The 17,553-nt window shown below is 44.9% G+C and overlaps 1 long non-coding RNA gene across 1 annotated transcript in view; it reads right to left on the bottom strand.

The window, feature by feature from the left end:
• LOC119955313 overlaps positions 1–5,958 on the bottom strand; it is a 119,667-nt gene extending 113,709 nt beyond the window's left edge. The window contains exon 1 of the long non-coding RNA XR_005458428.1: positions 5,754–5,958. This is a non-coding gene — a long non-coding RNA (uncharacterized LOC119955313). The remainder of the gene's footprint in view (positions 1–5,753) is intronic.
• Positions 5,959–17,553: the final 11,595 nt, after the last annotated feature.

The following is a 17,553-nucleotide window of genomic DNA, read 5'->3' as shown; positions in this document are numbered from 1 at the left end:
CTCCAGTCAACTCAGCATAGTGTCAACCCACAGTTAAAGTATGTTTAACAGTTAAGAGTTTAATAAAATAGAGTTGCATTTCTCCAAGTGTTGGAAGCCTATCTCTCTCACTGCTATGGTAAACGCAGTCCTCGCAGACCCAGCTTACCCAACACATCAGACTGGAGGGCATGTCGTATGAAGAAAGGTTGAGGGAGCTAGGGCTTTTCTCACTGGAGCGAAGAAGGAATAGAGGTGACTTGATAGAGGTGTACAAGGTGATGAGAGGCATGGATAGAGTGGATAGCCGGAGACCTTTCTCCAGGGTGGAAATGGCTGTCACGAGGGGACATAGCTTTAATGTGATTGGAGGAAGGTATAGGGGAGATGTCAGAGGCAGGTTCGTTACAGAGTGGTGTGTGCGTGGAATGCACTGCCAGCAGAGGTGGTGGAGTCAGAATCATTAGGGACATTTAAACGACTCTTGGACAGGCGCATGGACAGCAGTAAATTGAAGGAGTGTAGGTTCGGATGATTTTAGATTAGGATAAATGGTCGGCACGACATCGTGGGACGAAGGGCCTGGACTGTGCTGTACTGTTCTATATTCTATAACCACAGGCTGCTTCCCACTTTGAGGGGGAGAGCTGACTGGTGGTGATTTAACCTGAGGATCGCCACACCTCAGGCAAGGGGCAAGGTTGAGAAGGCGGGGCCTTCATGAATAACCTCAGCCGGTATGGGGATTGAACACATGCTGTTGGCCTCGCTCTGCATCATGAACCAGCTGTCTAACCAAGCAGGCTAAACCGGCCTCCGATCCACAGTGCCACTGAACATATTGGAAAAGAGCTCTGAAGAGGAGCATGCAATATATCAGTTCAATACTGCCCAGTTGAATAAGAAGGCCCCAAAATGAAATTGTCCTCAGGCTAAATTGCAAACCCCTCAAACTGGAAGTCGATACCGGGGCTTTGGTGACTATTATGGAGAACAGGCCTTCTAGTTTATCTGTGATGTCTCACCCCTACAACCCAAAGATGCGCAGGGTAGGTGAATTGGCCACACAACGTTGCCCCTTAATTGGAAAAAAAAAGAATTGGGTTCTCTCAATTTTAGAAAAAAGAATGTCTGTGATGGAACTCGACCTTCGGTTTGAACAGCGCCACACCCAAGTTTTCTGCTGGCACTGGGGAAGATTTGAAAATCCTTGGAACCATCAACACACTAGAGCAAGGGGACAATCTGTCTTTGGGTATCATGGAAGGGCATAGACCTCGCCTGATGGGTAGAGATGGGTTACAGAGGATAAGGTTCAATTGGCTGGAATTTTTTTCAAATTTCTAGTGATGTCCTTCAAGGTGTCCTCAGGAGATAGGAGGACATTTTACACAAAGAATTGGATCGGATTAAAGGCGCCAATTTGGATTCAAAGCCCAGGTTTGTTTTCTTTGGAGGCAGACCACTGCCATGTGCCCTGTGTCAGAAGGTTGAAGCTCAGTTAATTAGAAGAGCTGGGTACAATCACACTCCGAGTGGGCGACTCCTACAATCCCTGTTCTGAAACCTGATAGGAATTTGTGGGGACTGCAAACTACCCGTAAATCAGGCTGCCCGGTTGGATAGGTTCCCGATTCCTTGGATCGAGGACCTCTACATCAATTTGGCGAGAGGCCGCATCTACTCTCAATAAAATATCAGCCATGCATACACTCAATTACAATTGAACATAGCATCCCAGAAGTTTGCCACAATAAACCCCCACAGGCGATGTTTTTCAGTACACAAGGCTATCATTCGGTAGCTCTGGTCAATGGCTCTACCCCAGAAGAGAATAAGTCTAGCCTGGAGGAAGTGTTGAGGAGGTTTCGCGATACTGGGGTCCATCTCAAACATGGAAACCGTACTTTCCAGGCCTCAAATGTGAAGAATATAGGATTCTGAGTTGATGCAACAGGGTTGCATCCCCCTGGAAGAGAAGGTCAAGGCAATACACAAAGTCACAGCACCCAGAAACGTAGTGAGCAGAAATCCTTCCTCAGTATGGTCAATTATAATAAATTATTGATTTCAAATTTAGGCACAACATTGGCAACATTACACCAGATACTAAAGAAGCATCAGCGCAGCCAATGGAGGGAGCCCCAACAAGAAGGTTTCGGAGTGGTGAAGAAAACTTTGCAGCCCTCGAACCACTTTGATCATGCAAAACTAATCGCACTCACATGACACCCGTCCCTTTAGGGTATAGGGAAGGGGTCTCCAACCTTTTTAAGCACAAGATCACTTTTAGAAACTAAATGCAGCAGAAGATCTACTCTTAAAAATTCAACTTTACTAAACCCCCCCAAAATATGCACTCTGCACAACAGTCACCTATTCTCAGTGTGACACCTGGGCTTGCACACTATCTGTGAATGCTGTGAAGTCTGGGTCACAGTTTGAGGTGCTCAGTCTCATACAATCCATCAGATGGGCATCTGTGAGACGAGTGTGATTCTTGGACTTGATGATTTTCTTCTGGGTAAAGGGCCATCTCACAGAGGTATGTGGAACCAAAGTAGGCCTTCAGCTTGAGAGCAGAGGATGTCAGAAGAGGGGTGGCACGGGAGCACAGTAGTTAGCACTGCTGCTTCACAGCGCCAGGGTCGCAGGTTCAATTCCCGGCTTGGGTCACTGTCTGTGCGGAGTCTGCACGTTCTCCCCGTGTCTGAGTGGGTCTCCTCCGGGTGCTCCGGTTTCCTACCACAGCCCAAAGATGTGTGGCGTGGGTCGATGGGCCGCGCTAAATTGCCCCTTATTGACCAGGGATGTGCTTAGGTATTGTGGTTGCAGGTAAGGGGCGAGTCGAGTGTTCATTTGAAGGGTTGGTGCAGACTCGATAGGCCGAATGGTCTCCTTCTGCACTCTACGGGTTCTGTATTCTCTCTCTGTTTACAAATCCCCAAAAGTCTTTGACCCTTGACTTATCTTTCAGCTCCATGTCATTTTGTACGGTGATGATTTCCTGTCAAGTCCACCGCTCTGTTCAAACACCTGCTGAAATTGTGCTGTCCGTTCTCGATATGTCCACTTGAAGAAAAGGACTTGAGACGAACAGAGAGATTTGTTCCATCCTGTCTAACTCATGAAAGTGTCTGTTGAATTCCTTTTCCAATTTGGTCAGGTGGTCAGGATTTGTTTGGATGGAACACTGTCTCTTCATCCTATTGCTGGATCTCCTCCAGATGAGGGAAGTGCTCAGTGATTTGGTTCTTTAACTGAGGGGAACACCGGCCCCAGGTTCAACTCGAACACATTTGCTGCACCAATCACGTGTGACAAGTCCCTGCCCCTCCCTTGCAGTTCGCAATTCAGCTCATTCAATTTTACACATATATCCATAGGAAGCGCCAAGTCTCGCAACCAGACATGATCTGACAGATTGCTGTACACTGCATTTCTTGATTTAAGAAAGGTGATAATTTCAGGGAGCATATCTTAAAATGTCTGGTGGACTTTTCCTTGACTTAAACACCTCACATCTGCATGAACAATTAGTTCACCATAGGTGGCATCAAGCTCATCGAGTAACGATTTGAAAAAGCCATGTTGCAGAGCTCTAGCATGAATTGAGTTGACGATCTTGACCACTGCTGTCATTATGTGAGAAAAGTTAATAACCTTGCTCGCCAACACCTTTTGGTGGATAACACAGTGGTAATTGACAAAGGAGGGCGGTACGGGATCATTTCTGCAAAGTACAGCGAAGCCTGCATTGACACCCAGCAGTGGGTGGCACGGTAGCACAGTGGCTAGCACTGTTGCTTCACAGTGCCAGGGATGCAGGTTCGATTCCCGGCTTGGGTCACTGTCTGTGCAAAGTCTGCACGTTCTCTCCATGACTATGTGGGTTTCCTCCGGGTGCTCCGGTTTCCTCCCACAAGTCCCGAAAGACATGCTGTTAGGTAATTTGGACATTCTGAATTCTCCCTCTGTGTACCCAAACAGGCGCCGGAGTGTGGTGACTAGGGGCTTTTCACAGTAACTTCATTGCAGTGTTAATGTAAGCCTACTTGTGACAATAATAATTATTATTATTGACGCTGCACCATCGGTTGTTATTGAAACAGGTTTCTTGATCGGAATGTTTTTCTCAGCTGCATACCTTTTGGATTTGTTGCAGTCGTCCTCATCTCTCGCCCCCTCTTTGAGTGGCGAATGAATGAAAAATTCCTCCTTTGTTGTTGAGTCTTTGACTGCCTTGGGAATGAAAACAATCAGCTGGACTGTATCTGTTGTGTCGATTGATACGTCAAGCTGCACTGAGAAACAGTCACAGTCTGATAAGTGTTGTATACACATCGAGTTTGTATAACATAGCGCAAGAGGTTTATTTACAAGACGCTACTCAAAAAGGGTACAATGGTGAACTCCACAAAACCTTCCAATAACATCAATGCGTAACACGTGACTTTACACCAGCCGATGGTGTAACTCTGATGCATAACAATAAGTCTTGGTGTATTTTGCGTAACAGGGACTGGTTTAGCACAGTGGGCTAAACAGCTGGCTTGTATTGCGGAACAAGACCAGCGGTATGGGTTCAATTCCCGTACCAGCCTCCCCGAACAGGCGCCGGAATGTGGTGACTAGGGGCTTTTCACAGTAACTTCATTGAAGCCTACTTGTGACAATAAGTGATTATTATAATATTATTATTATATTTGCTGAGACACGTCCTTAGACAACAATCCCACCCTTCTGGCTGCTGTTAAAGTGCCCAGCGGCATGCTCTTGTTGGATGTCATGATTTCATTTTAGTTTTTGAAGTCTTTGAACAAAGTGTCGGCAGCAACTGACCGAGCCTCCTTCATAACTCCACCATCGGTGAATGGTTTCTGACGTTTCACCAGCAGGTGTTTAATGCTATAAGATGCCTCTTTGCTAGCCTTGGACCCTGGAGCTGTGAAGCAATTGTGTTAACCACTATGCTACCGTGCTGCCCTGCAAGTTAAACCTGCAAGTGGGTGAAATCATTTTGGGATTGGCATTTACCGCCTGGGACCCACCTAACCCTGCCTCCCTTATCGTTAATATTCTACCCGATGTTTCAGTATGATGCACAAGTTGCATGTTACAATCTCTGCTGCTTTAATTCACTCAGGGTCAATACAATGACATGGCCCACGCTGTCAACATTTCTGATGCAGAAATGCTCTACGTGTACCTCAGAGGAGGTGATTTTCTTTTTGGCACCGTTACGTTAATCCTTGTCGACAATTTCTCTACGACCATCAATTCTTCATGTCGATTCTAATATTCACAGACAAACAGAGAAGAATTATACTTTACACTCAGACACACCTCTATAAATCACCAGTCCCTTCTATAAGAACAAGGTTTTCCTTTGCTAATTCGGAGATCCAATTTAATTATGTATCGGCATCATTTTCAGGAGCACTGTTTTCTGCTCGTCTACACATAACTCGCTGTGACTTACTGCACTGTTAATAAACTTCACTGTAATGAATCATTCATCCGCAGTCTGGTCATGAGCTATCATATTCTCAAAAGAAAATCACTCAATGGTTTGATGCGTATTGATGATCAGTTCTACACTGGTGGTAAGTATGCTAATTCATGCTTTCACATGCAAATATTATCACCAACAATTTGTGCCTAGCTCTGCTTGAGGGATGCAAAGCACATGCAGCTTTTAACCGCCTGCTTACACTGTTTCTCCACAGCATTGTTCCGGCTTTAGATAATCTGTGGAAATTTAATACACTTACTGGGTCAAAAATCAGCAGGCAATCCTTCTCTTTTTCTCATGCTTTCTCTTGTCTCTCAAAGCATGCTGAATCTATTCTCCTATCCACAGCAAGACTATCATTGTAAACATATCCAATAGGAACTTGGTGACATCCTTCACAATGTTTAGGCATTTGTCGGTTCAGCGTAGGTTAGTGCGTGTTCCATATTTTTGACAGCTGCAAATGCTTTCGCCTCGATTTAACCCCTCGGTCGCTCAGGGGACTGGCAATAAATGTGGGCTGCTGAAATGAAATGAAATGAAATGTTTCACACCATGCTGATAGTTTGCAGTTTACACAGCCAACGCTGGGTATTAACTCCCAGGGGGAATGTGGCAAAGCAAGCATTGAGTCCACCCAGACGTGCTGGCAGAGATACTTGGCCGGCATGTGGGTGGTAAGTGCCCGCCTGGCCGACAGAATTGGCTGACAAGAGGCTGCCACTGGACACCATGGAAATGGTTCCTGGCAGAACGTATGTGTTGGTGGAGGGTTCCCAGTTGGGGAAGGGAGTGGGGAAGTAAGGGCAGTGGAGGGTGAAGGTTTCTCGAGGAGTGCCCTTCTCTTCGTGTCCCTCAAGGAATTATAAAAATGTACAATAAACCTATCTTGCGTCTTCAGGCCCTTCCTCCTGTTCCTATAATATTCTTGGTATTAGGTTAATACAGAATATTTACTGAGAACTCTAAAAGGAGCTTTATTGAGACACACCTTACAGTGCTGGCTATGCGTTACACCAGGCTGCAGGAGAGGCCCTGCGTGGTGATATGTCTCTGTCCTGGCAGACCCTCAGGGTCGAGGATGACTTGCTTCCACACCGGGGAGGTGGGTTCTGTGGTGGCAGTATAGTCCAATCCCGGATCCGCAGACTCTGCCACAGGTTTTGCAGGTGCTGTTTGATGAGGTAGGTGGATGGGGCGGTCTGGATTCTGCGCTCTCCTTCTGCTCTTTACGCTTGGCCTCGCTGTGACGCTCATGGTGGTTGGCGCCTTCATGGATGCTTCTTCTCCAGTTTGTGCGTTCTACGGCAAGCGATTCGTACGTGTCGATGGTGATGTTACATTTATTTAGAGAGGCTTTCTAGCGTTTCCTTTGCCCACCTACTGATTGCTAGCCATTGCAGAGTTCGGAGTAGAGTACTTGTTTTGGGAGGCTTGTGTCGGTCATGCGGACATTGTGGCCCACCCATCGCAGCTGGTCAAGCGTGACCAGTGCCTCGATACTGGGGATATGGTTTAGGTGCTGGCTAAATCGCGGCTTTGAAAGCAGACCAAGGCAGGCCAGCAGCACAGTTCAATTCCCGTACCAGCCTCCCCGAACAGGCGCCAGAATGTGGCGACTAGGGGCTTTTCACAGTAACTCCACTGAAGCCTACTTGTGACAATAAGCGATTTTCATTCCATTTCATTTCATATTGGCCTGGGAGAGAACGCTCACGTTGCTGCACCTATCCTGCCAGTGGATTTGCAGGATTTTGCGGAGGCAACATTGTTGATATCTCTCCAGGGATTTAAGGTGTCTGCTGTACATTGTCCATGTTCTGATGCATACAGAAGGGTGGGGACCACGGCTGCTCTGTAGACCATGAGCTCGGTGCTGCATTTGTGGTCCCGGTCTTCGAACACTTTGTTCTTCAGGCATCCGAAGACTGCACTGGGGCATTGGAGTCAATGTTGGATTTTATCATCGATGAGGAGGCTCCTGAGGTCTGGGAAATGATCCATATTGTCACCGTGGATCACGATGGTCGGGGGACAGTTTTATGTGGCAGGAACGGGCTGGTCGAGGAGCTTTGTTTTCCAGATGTTTAGTCTGAGGCCCATTCTGTAAATGCCTCAGTGAATGCATCAACGACTATTTGTAGCTCGGCCTCTGAGTGTGCTCACACACAGGTATCTGCTGCGGACTGCAGCTCGATGACAGAGGTTGGGGTTGTCTGGGTTCTGGGATGGAGGCATCGGAGATTGAGCAGTTTCTGGCCTGTCCATTCCAGTGGGGAGCTTCAGGGTGATGGGGTAGATTACTGCTGCGAGGAAGATGGAGAAGATATACTGAACACATCTTGCATCTTCAGGGACTTCCTCCTATTCCTACAATATTATTGCTATGAGGCGAATACAGAATATTTACTGAGAATTGTAGAGATCTGTAAAACAGGAGCTTTACTGAGACACACCTTATTGTGTTGGCTACGTGTTACACCAGGCTGCAGGAGAAACAATGAACCATGTGATATTGCATGATGATATATGATTAGCATATCGCAGTTAGAATTAACCCCTTACACCTTGAATATTGTTATTTGACAGTGAACCAAATCAGTGATATATCCATCTGTTCCATGCAGCTAACTTCCATTTGAGTTTATTTCATTGTGAAAGTGGTACCTTTTGGCGTGCTTGCTGCATTGTGGGAAGCACGGTGGCACAGTGGTTAGCACATTGGCTTCACAGCGCCAGGGTCCCAGGTTCGATTCCCAGCTTGGGTCATTGTCTGTGCGGAGTCTGCACGTTCTCCCCATGTCTGCGTGGGTTCCCCCGGGTGCTCCGGTTTCCTCCCACAGTCCAAAGACGTGCAGGTTAGGTCATTTAGACATTCTGAATTCTCCTTCTGTGTACCCGAACAGGCGCAGGAATGTGGCGACTAGGGGATTTTTGCAGTGACTTCATTGCAGTGTTAATGTAAGCCTACTTGTGACAATAAAGATTATTATTATAAAAGGTCCATGGTGTTCATATGGTTGGCATTCTAATTCTTCAAAACGTGTCATTGTGCCACTGGTTACTTCCCAGCAGAAGTATAGTGGGCAATTTTGTGTACAAACTCGAGGGAAAATCTGACGGCCCTAGAGTGGTGTAGGGGAGATTGAACATGGTACAGTAGGTCCGATTTGCATGGTACGATTGAACATGGGCGGAACGGTAGCACAGTGGATAGCACTGTTGCTTCACAGTTCCAGGGTCCCAGGTTCGATTCTCGGCTTGGGTCACTGTCTGTGCGGAGTCTGCACGTTCTCCCCGTGTCTGCGTGGGTTTCCCCCGGGTGCTCCGGTTTCCTCCCACAAGTCCCAAAAGACGTGTTTATTAGGTAATTTGGACAATCCCTCTGTGTACCCGAACAGGCGCCGGAATGTGGCGACTAGGGAATTTTCAAAATAACTCAGTAACTTGACTGCAGTGTTAATGTAAGCCTACTTGTGACACTAATAAAGCTCCTTATTATTATTACCAGGCAAGGAAGACTGCAAAGTGACTAGAGTAACTTGCATTGTTCTTCTTACAGTAACGACATTTATGAGGGGATTTATGAGAGAAATTCAAACTCATGAATGGTTTTGACAAATTAAATGTGGAGAAAATTGTTTTCAGTGTCAGATGGGTTGGTGACCAGAAGATGCTGTGCCAAAGTACCAGAGGTGAAAGACAGTAACTTGTTACACTGGAATATACCATCTTAAAGGCTGGTGGAAGCTGATTCAGTGCTACCTTTCAAAAGAAAACTGGACGGACAATAGAAGGGACTATGAGAAAAGCACAGGGCAATTGAACTGATTGGACAGCATTTTCAGAGAGCTAGCAAAAGCAACATGGAGAAAATGAGTTGCTTTAATGAATCCATCATTTGATTTCAGCCGCCAGTACATACTTTAACTTTCACAATTTATGAACATAATTTGGCCACAAGCTTTCAAATCTACAATTCGTTATCTTTCTAAGGGGGCAGGGCAGCACGGTGGCCTAGTGGTTAGCACAACCGCCTCACGGCGCTGAGGTCCCAGGTTCGATCCCGGCTCTGGGTCACTGTCCGTGTGGAGTTTGCACATTCTCCCCGTGTCTGCGTGGGTTTCGCCCCCACAACCCAAAAATGTGCAGAGTAGGTGGATTGGCCATGCTAAATTGCTCCTTAATTGGAAAAAATAATTGGGTAATCTAAATTTATTAAAACAAAATCTTTCTAAGGGGGCGATCACAATTCGGTATACTTTGCTTTTGTATTTCACTGTTGCTTCACACTGACCTTCAACTGGGACACTAACTCTAGAATACTTCATTAACCTTCATTAATATTTGCCAAGGCTCCTTCGACAGCACCTTCCAAAACCTGCAACATCTGTCACCTTGAAGGACAAGAGCAGCAGACGCATGCAAACAGCAACACCTGTAGGCTCCCTCCAAGCTAAACACATCCTGACTCAGCACTATATTGCCATTCCTTCACTGTGCCTAGGTCAGGAGCCTGGAATTCTATCCCTAAAAACAATGTGGCGTATCTCCAGTACATGGGCTGCAGTGGTTTAAGAAGGGGGCGCACCACCACCTTCTCCAGGCCATTTTGGGCTGGACTATAATGTCGACCTAGCCAGCGGTGCCCATTTCCCATGAATAAATCAAAAAGAAAGCATTTCTTGTTCTAAATTTTAACGACTGACGGGGGGAGGGGTGGTGGGTGGGGTTACCTGTTGACGTAGTTTGAAGCCAGCTCTTGAGTTGTTGTATTTATATCAGGGGTCCATTTACCTCCTCCAATCTTACCTGAAAATAAGTTCTCAGTGTAATCCATTCCACCCTCAGTTGTCAGTTTCTGACTCCAGCAACATTTGTCAAAGTGCGTAATGTGATTCCCCGAGAACAGATTCCATGAGATTTCACGAGTGTTTAATCGTTTGTGCCATGAGAAGACACAAATCATACATGTTGTCTTGAGTTTTATGAAAGAGAAGATTGTTTTTTATTGTAGTCAACCCTATCTAAGTAAAATAATTTTTTAAAAACCACTCAGTTTCATACACACACACACATATACACACACATACACACACCAGGCTGGGAGCACAGCGTAAACAAGTTAGAGTCCAATAATGTTAAAGTGGTTATGGAGAGAGAAAGAGAGAAAGAAAGAAAAAAAGAAAAAAAGAAAGAAAGCAAGAAAGAAAGAAATAAAGAAATAAAGAAAGAAAGAAAGAAAGAAAGAAAGAAAGAAAGAAAGAAAGAAAGAAAGAAAGAAAGAAAGAAATAAAGAAAGAAATAAAGAAGGAAAGAAAGAAAGACAGACTCAGAGCTGTGTTTCTTCAGTGTCCCAGTTGCTTAGTGTAAGCAGGTGCTTAAAACACACAAAGGGGTGCCTTGTCATAGAACCTTCTCACTCCAACATCCCACTGACCCAACTATGGTCACGGTTTGTGTATCCCAGTTCTAACTTGATTAGATCATGGCTGGGAATTCCTCTCCCAACCAGAGTTCCGTAGTCCAAGTTATTATGTCCAGGGTTTTGGCTGCACCCCACTGAGAATCCAAGTGATTGTCTGGATGCTTTATAATAATAATAATCTTTATTGTCACAAGTAGGCTTGTCACAAGAATGTGCAGACTCCAAACAGACAGTGACCCAAGTCGGGAATTGCACCTGGGACCCTGGAGCTGTGAAGCAACAGTACTAGGATTGGTCCCTATTGATATTCCTCCAAAGCCATTACTCATGGTGTGGCTTTGGAGAATGATAGTTTCCATTTTAATGGTTTAGGAATGTAGAAGACACAATGATATAAACATGAAGCCATCTTTGACTGTGATCCCAAAGGGCTGGAATGTGGTGTTCTTCGTAAAAAAAAAATCAACACCGGGTTTCAAGCCATGTAGTATCTCTTATATTTCAAATAAGAGACGAGGGTGCGGTGGCAGTGCGAGTTTGAGTTCTATTGCAAAACTCAAGTTAGTTTAGTACACTTCAAAAATTACAAAAACTACCGAAGAAAAGAACCAAAATTCCATCGGGGCATAAGGAAGAAGACAATGGAAGAAGAACAAAAGCGAAGAGCGCGGGTAACACATGTGCCAGTAACTGTATACCTGTACGGTTTGATACCGTTTCCACCCCCCCAACTTTGCCCCCTGTTGGTTTACAAGTTTTGAATTGTGACTTCAGAATGGTGGTCTTTACCATCACTCACATTGATATCTAACTTACTGGCCGTACTCACTTTGTTACATTGTTGCATCCGCAGTCTGGTTTCTATAAAACTAATGTGCTCCCTCAGTATACTTTCCCACAGACGGATTTGGAAAATTTTGAATTTAGCTATTTCTCTACAAGCCAGTCAATTCAAAGCCATTTTTGACATAAAACATGGTTTCACAACCTTCTCTTTACCGTACTTTGGACATCCTGCTCCCTTAGTGAATAAATGAAACACATCACAGAGCATGCTGATGTCATCTATGAGAGTATCCAAACTTGAAACACCAGTTTGTTAGTTTGGAGAGGAGACAAGTGGAAATAAATAGCCCAGTCATCCAGGAACACATATTACAGACTTTATTAACGTAAAGAAAAGACAATATACTAGAACAGGACTACTCAACAGTTAAGGTATATGAATTACTAAACACACACACAAAGTTGGTGTCTAATATATCCCTTCTTTCAAAATATATCGATGATCACTGAACTCATTAAGACTTTCCCATTTCCCCAAACAATATTCAAAGTAAATTAATGTATGAGATAAAACCATCTTATATTTACCACGCCATACAGAGATAATAATCAGGTCTGGGAAACATCTTGTCCTGGTCCGGCAAAGCTCCATAAACTGCCTTTACAGAGTTTTTCTGCATTGCCCTGGCTCTAACACTTTGAGGATGTTGGATATAAAAACATGACCTTCCGTCTGGGTGCCTGGAAAACTGGCTTTTCTGCTTTCTGCATCTGCTAAGTGGTAACTGACCTCCTTGCTTCTGAGGGTCCAGCCAATTATACCTTTGTTCCTCTTTGATTAGGCCTTCTGTGTATTTGGCTGTCCGCCCCTATCAACGTCCTTGACTCTAGGCATTGACATATATACAGCTCATTGATCTTTCCCAATCATCTATGTAAACTGTTTCTACTCATAAGCCATTCATAGATGCATCTCATTGGGGCCTTTTGAATACTGCCTACTGCTGCCTCTAGGCAGATTTCTACCTGCTGCTGGCCATCTCACAACTGATACTGTTTTGTTAACTTCATTTTACTGCTGTTGCCAGGAAAACTTTTGACTAACAGTTTTACTTTATCAATTAGTCCAATAATTTTGATTCTGAGTGACTACAGAAATCTGCAGGATATCTACTATTTGTTTTGGATATCATACAGGGGTCACGGATTAACCTTTCACTGATATATTTTTTGACCAGCACCATGCAGTTAAAAAGTCATTTGGTGGTACAGAACTTGAATATTGCTGAAAGAAGGGACATGCTGAAGAAGCTTTTCATCCTGCACTCATCAAGACAGCTCCACAAGATTAATCAACAGTAAAGGGATTAGCATGAGAGGGGACTGCTGAGTGGTTGGGCTCTGGTAGAAGTGTTTCCATGGGGAAAGCAGCAGAGAACAGTTAACTGCCAAGCGTTTGTTTCAAATTCAGGTTGGTTCTGATTGGGCAATGTACTGCCATGAGGAATGAACCAGGGAATGGCTGCCCGCAAGCTTTTGCTTAGTTGGTAAAGATGTAATCCATCGACATACACATTCTGTCTGCAGAGGACAGGGCCCTGTTTGTGAATATATGTGGCCAATTAAAGATTATCAGTTGGGCTTGCTATGTGGCTCACTGACACATTCTACAAGGTCAGAGGTGGGGTTAAAGATTGGAGGCTGGGGTGAATCAGAGGTCAGGGGTTGTGAGGGGAGGTTCAGAGTTTGGGATTGGGGGTGTTCAGGTTGAAGGGTTGGGTCTGCGGGGGTGATCGGAGTTTAGGTCGGGAGATGGAGCTGGCCTGCGATGGGGATAAGTCCTTGAGGTTTCAGGGTGGTGTTGAATACCGTGGAGATGGTGGGCATGTAGCCGGGGTTCTGGCGGAGTCCTATGGGTGTCAGCCTGAGTGTATAGAAGAGCTATCCAGAAGTTAGAAGAGCTTTTAATTCTTCTACCTTTTTCTGGGTAACTATTAGCGAAACCCTGACAAGTTATCCGAAGTTTGCAATTTAAATGGCATTTTAGGATGGTCCCCAACACAGTGCAATTGTCCAGAGGAAGTTAATACATCCGGGCAATTATCGTGCAAATGTTTACCTGGAAACTTCCAAGAGGGATTTCCCAGCGCATCTTATAGGAAAATCCCAAATCCAACGCTGGGGATCTCAGAGTTACGGCCCTGGGTGTTGAATATACATGAAGAGAAATAATAACAATCTTTATTGTCACAAGTAGGTTAACATTAACGTTGCATTGAAGTTACTGTGAAAAGCCCTGAGCCGCCACATTCCAGTACCTGTTCGGGTACACAGAGGGAGAATTCAGAATGTCCAATTCACCCAACAGCACGTCTTTTGGGGCTTGTGGGAGGAAAGCGGAGCACCCGGAGGGAAACCCATGCAGATACGGGGAGAACGTGCAGACTCCGTGACCTAAGCCGCGAATCGAACCTGGGACCCTGGCGCTGTGAAGCAACAGTGCCAAGCCACTGTGCTATCATGCCACCCCCCCCCCCCCCAATGCAGCACCCTCTCTACCAGCACTGTGGGTGCACCTACACCACATGGACTGCAGCGGTTCAAGAAGGCGGCTCACCACCACCTTCTCAAGGATAATTAGGGATGGACAGGATGTGTTGGCCGGGTCATCGATGCCAACATTCCATGAAAGAATTTTGAAAATGTGGATTGCGAGCAGCAGGTACAAAAGTGGAAAATGATGAAGGAATACCGATGGAAAAGCGATGAAACCTGAATTTTAGCATCCTGACCCGAGGCTATCTCGTTTAGATTTTAAAATGTAACATATGATTACATGAACTGAGATTATGTTCTAAAATTAACCATAATTCTGATTTAATTTTGGCGTGGCAGCCTTTCCCTTGAGTTGTTGAGCAGGAGAACTACACCGTTTGGAATCGAGATAGGTGTGATTTTAAATCTGTTGCTTACACTGCTGCATGCTCCTGATTACTCTCTGGTGACAGCTGGTGGTGCTGTGTAGACATGGACATGAAATGGGGGCTATGAGCAGCCTGAACCGAGAACAATCTCATCACAGTCAGTGACAAAGATCACAAATGAATAATGGTTCGCAGGTGAGATTTTCTGGGAGGCTGTCATGTTCTGTAGACTGGCCAAAGTGAATGATGAGCTACAGAACATCTAGTTTAAATAATGAATTGTGAAACAATTGCGTGCTGAGATAACTAGGTTAAATAAACTAATAAACTACCAGCACTAATTAACTATTGTGGAGCTGCTGCAAAATACGTCTGACCTCCAGCACGACCTCCTCCCAACTCCCCAGCCAAGAATCACGTGGTCTCGTGGTGGGCTTACGCTGCCACCTGATTGTCGGAGGTCGTGCATAACATTATGTGAAAACTTGCTTTATGCATCTCATCACAAAACCAGAGCCAACCAAGGACTCTTCAGGATCAGAGCAGAGATGACAAACACGTCTAAGTAAATTAATCTACAACTGATTGGATTGGATTTGTTTATTGTCACATGTACCAAGGTGCAGGGAAAAGTATTTGTCTGCGTGCAGCTCAAACAGATCATTTAGTACATGAAAAGAAAATATGCCAAAGGGCAACATAAGGTGCACAATGTAAATGCATAAACATCGGCATCGGGTGAAGCATACAGGGGTGTAGTATTCATCAGATCAGTCCATAAGAGAGACGTTTAGGAGTCTGGTAACAGGGTGAAGAAGCTGCTTTTGAATCTGTTTAAGGGGGTTCTCCTGCCTGATGGAAAGAAGTTGGTCCCGTGCAGTTATTTTCATTTCATAAGCCATAAGCGAAATTAAATGAAAATTGCTTATTGTCACGAGTAGGCTTCAATGAAGTTACTGTGAAAAGCCCCTAGTCGCCACATTCTGATGACGCTTGTTCGGGGAGGCTGGTACGGGAATTGAACCGTGCTGCTGGCCTGCCTTGGTCTGCTTTAAAAGCCGGCGATTTAGCCCAGTGTGCTAAACCATCCCCTTGAATGCAGCCTTAGTTTGGAATATAATGAAACAGTCTGATATTTTCATATTAGTCGAGTATTTTTGAGATATTGCAGGGTGGTAATGAATTGTAAATATTTGCTTTTCGCAAACTCAGCAGCATTTGGTGAGATGACAAGCAACAAGTCCTTGGGATTATCTGGGAAAATAGTGAGGAAAATAAATATTTTCAGACTTCGCACGCACATGTAAGTGGTCTGCACACCAAAAGGAAATAGCTTTAATGTTTTTAAGCAGCGGAGGAGTAGAAATGGAACTGCTTGCTCAGTTACTAAATCCTGATGGATTCACTTAATCTGCCAGCATTGATTTGATTACTCCACCTGGATTACAGCACCGGGATTCTGAAGTAGCAAGACCCACGCAGACAGTGAAATGCATGAGGAAATGGATGTACCACACACTAAGTTGAGTGAGGCGTACAGGAATGGAAAGGACACACACAGTAAACCATGTCAAGCATGCAGAAATAGATGCATCGCACAATGAACTGAATGAGTTACAAGCGAATGGCGCTGACCCGAGCAGTACGGGGATTGATACAACTGCAAGTTAACAGGGTTAAGCATGCAGAAGTGGATGTAATGGATGCTGAAGGGAGTGAGGCATAAAACGGTGGGAACAAAGATTCACACTGAACTGGGTGAAGCAGACTGTAATGGATGACAGGTGCGCACCTAAATGACTGAGGCAGGTTAAAATACCGTGGACAAGGAACCGAGTAAATCAAACAAAAATGTGAGGTGAAAACTCTCAAAATCTATTTATAAAGTCCCTTGAGAGACTGCCACCTTTTAATCCATTGTAAGGGATGTTAGTGCAATGAGGTTTGCAATGGAATTTCTGCAAAGGGACCAGTTTTAGATTCACCCCTTTAAAAATAAAACTGCTGATTTGAAAAGTGCCCATTCAATGCAAAGTGACCAGACGTCACAACCCGTATAATAATTACGACTTCTGATCGTCCATGATGGTACTGCGTGAAGGAATGGGCTTGAGGGGTTGAATGGCTGACACTTGTTCCAGTGAGGAATATGGAAGGGGATGAGCAACAAGGGAGTGAAGTTAGACAGGGTGGAGTAAATGTTCACCAACCCGGGTGATAATCTGACAGAGCCGATCGTCAGCCTGGCACCTGCCTGTTCCTTCATCAACTGAAAACTGAGAATACCAGTGGTAATACCATTACGTACCATTTTGCATTGCAATGTATAAGTTGTCTTTTTATAACTAGGGAGGGAGTGTAGTATAGGTGGCACGGTAGCACATTGGTTAGCACTGTTGCTTCACAGCACCAGGGTCACTCTGCGGAGTCTGCACATTCTCCCCATGTCTGCGTAGGTTTCCTCCGGGTGCTCCGGTTTCCTCCCACAAGCCCCGAAAGATGTGCTGTTAGGTGAATTGGACATTCTGAATTCTCCCTCTGTGTACCCGAACACGTGCCGGAATGTGGCGACTAGGGGTTTTTCACTGTAACTTCATTGCAGCGTTAATGTAAGCCTACTTGCGACACTAATAAACATTAGTATTATTTTAAGAGTTGCCCTTTCTGTTCTGTTGGGGAGGGGTAAATAATATTAGCTCAAAGTCAGCGGTGCAGACTCGATGGGTCGAATGGCCTTTTCTGCACTGTATTTTTCTGTGATTCTGTGAGTAATGGCTGTTTGCAGCTGGAAGTGTGTCGGTCTTACTCTGTACAAAACACAGCACATGAAGAAATGAAAGTTCATGAAGGATTGTCAAAGCATGCCTCAATGAATTCCCCCAATCTTTCAGTATTTATCGTCTCACCTAATTCAAAATTTT

This window comes from Scyliorhinus canicula, chromosome 20, assembly GCF_902713615.1.
Source record: "Scyliorhinus canicula chromosome 20, sScyCan1.1, whole genome shotgun sequence".
Taxonomy (NCBI): Eukaryota; Metazoa; Chordata; class Chondrichthyes; order Carcharhiniformes; family Scyliorhinidae; genus Scyliorhinus; species Scyliorhinus canicula.
This window is presented reverse-complemented; position numbering and strand designations above follow the sequence as displayed.